Source organism: Paramormyrops kingsleyae, chromosome 2 (genome assembly GCF_048594095.1).
Source record: "Paramormyrops kingsleyae isolate MSU_618 chromosome 2, PKINGS_0.4, whole genome shotgun sequence".
Classification (NCBI taxonomy): Eukaryota; Metazoa; Chordata; class Actinopteri; order Osteoglossiformes; family Mormyridae; genus Paramormyrops; species Paramormyrops kingsleyae.
This window is the reverse complement of record NC_132798.1, coordinates 24605006-24611005: the sequence shown is the minus strand read 5'-3', so window position 1 is coordinate 24611005 and position 6000 is coordinate 24605006. Positions and strand designations below refer to the sequence as shown.

The following is a 6000-nucleotide window of genomic DNA, read 5'->3' as shown; positions in this document are numbered from 1 at the left end:
TTTCACATGGCAGGGGGGGGCAGAGGTCTGACTTGCCATGAATCTGAATCGTATCCTTCATTTACCCCGCGTTTCTTAATTTAATCAGAGATATTATTTACGAAATAGACTCTGCATGGAAATAAAATCTATATTAGGAATACAGCTGAGCTCATAATGGCATAATCTGTTTTCCTCCCACCCCCCTGCCCCCAAGGTTTGCAGCTGACTCTGTGAGGCCACCCACGAGGTGTGTTAAATATTCTCTGGAATATCTATTCATATATAACCAATACATAATTGCATGGTTTATGACCTTTCCAAACAGCTTAAAGAGATTGTGTAAGTCCATCATTCAAACCTGCCAGTCAACTGATTATTCTCACAGCAACCGCCGGCGCGCGAACGCCAGGCTTCCCCTGTCGCGCGATTCCTCCGCGCGGCTCGTCCTCATTTGAATGTTACATTAACATTTTAATCAGCCGCGGAGTCTTCGAGGTACAATTCGACTCCTGCATTACATATAGACGTGTTCATTATAAACCGAATGGAAGCTGACGGATTATAGACTGGGAACTGTGTCACGTCGGGTCGACTCCAGTGGATTAAAGGACACGTCTCCACCAAACAGAAAAATGTTCGGCGGCTTCTGACTCATCTGATCACGTTATCCTGGCAGGAATCGAGCGCGCTGCCTCGCATTGCTGGAAATGTATGGACGCTTTAAACAATAGCAAAGAAAACAGATGTCACTCGACATAAATAATACACAAAATGGACCCAACCAGACTCCTGGGTCTTCATTATCAGGTGCTAATTTTTTAGTCTATAGTAGCTATTTAGAGGCTGTTTTCTGAACACTGGAACGGTTGGTTAGAGTTTCAGGTACGGAAGGTCTCCAGATAGCAGATCAGTGTAGTTAGAGGTTGATTAGAACTGGCCGTTTGGGGCGGACGGCAGCGTCTTAAGAGGCAGTGCATTGATACAGTCACTTCAGGCTACATTAACTTTCACACAGGCTTCAAATTAAATTAAACAAAGAAGAGCTTTACCGTGTTGTTGTTGTGAGATATTACATTATATCTCCGATTACATGGTAGGCTAATGAGAATATATAAAGCAATTTTTAAAACGGAAACACTTTACTTGACGGGGCAAAAATACTTAGCAATAACTCGGTTACTAATAAAGTAAAAATGATGAGCAAATATATTGGCGATTTGAGATAAATCCGGGTCATCATTAATAATTAACAAAAATATGATCAATATTTAACTTGTGTTATTCATGATTTGTTCCTTCACTAGTTCACAAAGGTTTACAGAATTAGTATGGAACTAAGACTTAGTTTGTGGTTATACATAAGTAATAGTACAATACTATATTAAGTGTACCCAGTCAAGTAAAGTGTTACCAACTTAATTAAATTTTCATCACTATAACAATGGATCAGAACTTCATCCAGTTCAGTTCCAACCACTTACCCAATACAAGGTTGCATGGAGCCCTGGGACATAGCACAGGCCACAAGGCAGGGGTACGTCCCTGAAGGTATGTCCTCCCCATTGCAGGGTGTGTACATTCCACAATGGTAACTCATTCCATCCCACCTAACAGCACGTTCTTCAACTGCAGGTGAACACTCCCGCGGCACAAGAACACTGGGACCCCAAACCAGTGTCATTATAGTTTGGATTTTTTTAAATGTAGTTTTTATTTTTACATTATCAAATTTCATTTTAGTTAGTTCTCAGTCTGGCTTTATTAGTTGTAATTAGTTTTTTATTTTAAAGATAGATTTCTATTTAGTTTTCATATATGTTACTTTCAGTTGGAAGTTTTATTTCTAGGGATAGACTGGAAGTTGTAGAGCTGATTTATCATATTTTATCTTTAGAGAGTCTTACATGAATACACGGCACACATTATGTACTAATGTCCCCAAAATGGGCAAAACATGTTCCAAGTATTATTAAAAGCAATTAAAGATAAATAAACTTATTACTTTAGCTGTACAGTATTTAAAAATGGTAACTGAATGTATTTGATGTTTGTTTTTATTTTGTTAGTTTCAGAAACTATAGTTCAGTTGTGATTTGTTAAACTTTAATTTTACTTCAGTTTATGAAAATGTTTTCTTATTGTTTTCATTAATGGTACTAACCCTGCCCCACACACTCACAGTGAGGATTAGATTCAAACCTGCGACCCCAGCAGCATGCGGCAGTGAAAAGCAGGAGGCAGCCTCCCCAGGCAAGCATTTCCAGCGTGAGCCCAGTGAGTGTGGCTCTGGGGACGGACCGAGTCACTCCCGAGCAGCATTAGGAAAAGATTGAGCCAGGATACAGGGCACTAACGGAGACGACAAGCGGTAAGACGCCCCTGCTTCATATGCCACTTTGGCTCATCATGACCTTGACATACTTTTCAAGCAGTAAAATTCATTCGGTAAAGCAGAAAAACAGCCTGAAATCCAGCCCCCCCCTGCCCCAACTCCATCAAATAAGCGAGCAAAGTGAAGCCCCAGAGTCATTGTGATTCGCTGTTCGAGATCAGCCATCTGTGAGTGAGATCATGAAAGGCTGGCCTTCCCCGCTTTGTCCTCTCCACATTAATATCGCGGCTGTGCCGGCACCTTTTAGCAGTGTGTGACGTCGGGGCAGCCGATCCACAGCCGCAGTCCATTGCCATCACTGTTCCAGGCATCCCAAGGGAATTGGCAACGGGTGACTTCGCCATAAAACACAGATTTGGCAGGAAGGGAGCCGTGTGACAAGGGCACGGCGAAATCAACACCCAGGCATGAAGGAACTCGTCACCACGGAGGCTGGGGGAGGGGGCATGCCACAGTTCTCCTAGCTTGTGCCCGCCTTTCTCACAGGAAGCCATTTAACCAGGAGCACGGTGTGGTGACATTTACTCTGAGTGCGGTTCAAATCGTTAATTAACCCGATGACATGCGTGTGGTCCCAGCTCCTCGGGTAACATTTAACACGGCCCTGCCCACAAACAGGCAATGGCACCTCAGAGAACACGACGTCGGGGCACGGCGTGCATCTCGTGAGTCTGTATCGCCACGACCTATGCAAATACACACTGACACTCATCGCTTTCCCCCCGCCAGCATGTTCGTCACATGTCTCACATGATCCTTGGCGCCGTTTATGCGACGCAGTGCACTGCATTAATATCAAGCATGCCGGCCGAGGCCAGTGTTGAGCCAATTGCCCCCCATCTGCTGGCATGGAGGCGACGCTGGCACCCGGTAGGCCGCTGTCCGCCATGATGACTTTCCATTATATACAGTATGGTGGGTCAAACTGGCATGTTGGTGACCTATAATGGCTCACTGGAGCTGTGAAAAAGACTGACGTTTTAGGCCGGACAAGATGTTGATGAAATGGCGTAGTAATGTGCTAAACAGTGCTGGGAAAGGGATCTTCATGAGCCAAAGCCTGTTAGTCATCAGCGAAGTGAGGCACACAACACATATATCCCCAAGGTTCCAGAAAGTTCCAGAAAGTTAAGCATTAGCTCCTTCAACACGGACACCATATGGTAAGCCGGTGCAAATGAATGCATAGTAATTTAATGTGATAATGACTGAGAGCAGCTTTGTGCTGGGATACCTCCGCTGGCTGATATCAAGTTACAGATTTCATCATGCTCCCCTTTCAGGGCTTTTACTCATGCAGGTAATGCGGGAAGTGACATACCTGGCCAGTAACGCAGCACTCGGAATAATGCGAGAAGGGGAGGGCGCAGCCCTGCTGCCTCGGAGATACCCACGCGGAAACACAGCGGCGCATGCGGGAAGAGACACTGGGAGCATTTTGAGATACTGATTGGCCTTTCAAAGGCCCCAGGGGAACGTAATGAGCTGGAGCCTGCTGTAATTGCGAAAAATATTGTGCCTGTAAACTAAACATGAGTCTACAGGGTTTTCCAGGGGGCTGCCGGGGCCATAATTACTGCATACGCCGGATAGTTCTAAACCTGCACTGGCAAGCATCTCTCCAAATGCCCAGTTGTCCTCTAGAGTGCCATCACACTGCCAAGGTTTCTAGTGTGTGTGGGTTTTGTTTGCTGTCTGTGTGCTACTCGAACAGCAATTAGCATGTTTGCAATCAACAAGATGTCGATTCAATACCTGAACCTCCCCACCCTGGGCATGGTTTTGGGTCTTCACGCCGACTGGCAAGATGACGAGTCAGCCCTTGAACGTTCAAAAGCAGTAAAATGTTGACATGGTAATGGTTCCTCTGTCTGTTACCGCAGTATCACCAGCCACATTGGCGAATGCAAACGATGAGCTGGTAGGCAGAAAATGGGATGATGGATGGCAGAGTTTGATCCCTGATTCACACTTAAATATTAGCTTTCTCTGTACCATCAGTGCCACCTCAGAAACTGTAACTGGAGACAGTGACAAACAACACCGGTGAAATGGCACATTTTATATATTTTTTTATTATTATTACTCATAGTTGCTCAGACACGTGTATATACAAATACAGACCTTAAGAGTTTTTTTCTGACTTTTTTTATTCTTGTTTATATACTGGAAAAGCAGGTCAATACTGCACTAGTAAGTGCAAAAAAAAATCAAAAGAAAACAACAAAAAAAAAAGAAAACTGCGATAAGCACAAGCACAGGGTCACATAGAGCCAGTATGCACGCACAGTGAGTAACTTTCAATACAGGGTGTCAGGAGGGAGAGAACACAGACAGAGACTCATGAGCAACCTCCGACACGCCAGCATCTATTAAACTGTTCGGACAATGGCAGCGAGTCTATTGTACAGAGATTTGTTTCGCGTGAGAGAGGCTTGAGGACCAAGGCATGGGAAAACCTCGTCGCTGCCAAGGGAGACCATGGCACACTGTTTTCTGCCGCCGTGGAAATGAAGCGCACACACACACATACACACACATACTCGCAAGTGCGCAGACACAGGCGCTAACAGATTCCGACAAATGGCAAATTTCTTTCCACCGGGGTAACATACATGAGATTGTTTTTGAGTAATGCAGATTTTAGTTTCTTTTTTTTTAAAATTTGATATTTAAATATGGCAGCACACACAAAGAAAGTTGAAAAAAATGACAGCTGTGGGGACAGGGAATAAAACATTCAGCAAAAAAAAAAAAAAAAAAAAAGATATACAAACTTGTTTTTCCTCAATCAAGTCCATGTGCATGCCACACGAGGAACTGGCAAGATCCTTCAGGAACGTTCCTTGCGAGGAGGTGCACCATCAGCCGGCGTGCGAGGAACATAAGGCCCCGGCATCAGACCCATTAACGCGTAAGACAAAAAACACAGATTGTTAAAAAGTCTGCTTCTTCTCTGTGAATCCTTGGAAACAAAAATGGTGATAACAGCGGGATATTAATAATTTTTTTTTTCTTAAAAAAAGTTTGAGTAGGTACACTCCACGGTTCTCTGCCTACATAGAAGGCCTACACTGCAATTCAAATATGGTCACAGGTTCAAGACCCCCAATGCTCGTGGTACATATTTGTACACTTCAGATTATCCAGAGTCTACCTTGTTCATTTCTTATAAAAGACATAAGAATCAAATTAATACTTTAATATCAAACAGTATTTACAACAAGAGGTTTTTTTCTAATAATACAGAGTTTTAACAATGAAGTGTCGCAATTTTGTCTTCTTTTGTCCTCAAGAAAGGTACAAAAAAAAAGTACTAATCTAACACTACATGTTATATTATTGACTACTCCAGGATACACGGTATCCATTCAACAAATTGATCCTTATTTCCCTGTGTATAGTTTGTACAAATCAGGACAGTAATAGTACTACTTCTACTCATACCATAAAAAACTACAACAACAATACAAGTCGTGAGAAGTGTACCGCTGATCAGACGGCAGGTCGCTAAGCCGCCGCCCTCTTTTTACACCCGAGCCACTCATATCCTGACTGCGCTCAAGCGGAGAGTTCTGTGCGGCTCCATGTGCTAATGTCCACAGGCTGAGCCGCTATGTAGTTGC

The 6000-nt window shown here is 43.6% G+C and overlaps 1 long non-coding RNA gene across 1 annotated transcript; it reads left to right on the top strand.

The window, feature by feature from the left end:
- The first annotated feature begins 433 nt into the window (after positions 1 to 433).
- LOC111839230 (uncharacterized) lies at positions 434 to 5741 on the top strand. The gene is made up of 3 exons (XR_002837060.2): positions 434 to 789; positions 2164 to 2350; positions 3658 to 5741. It is a non-coding gene; the product is annotated as an uncharacterized lncRNA (long non-coding RNA).
- The last annotated feature ends 259 nt before the right edge of the window (positions 5742 to 6000 follow it).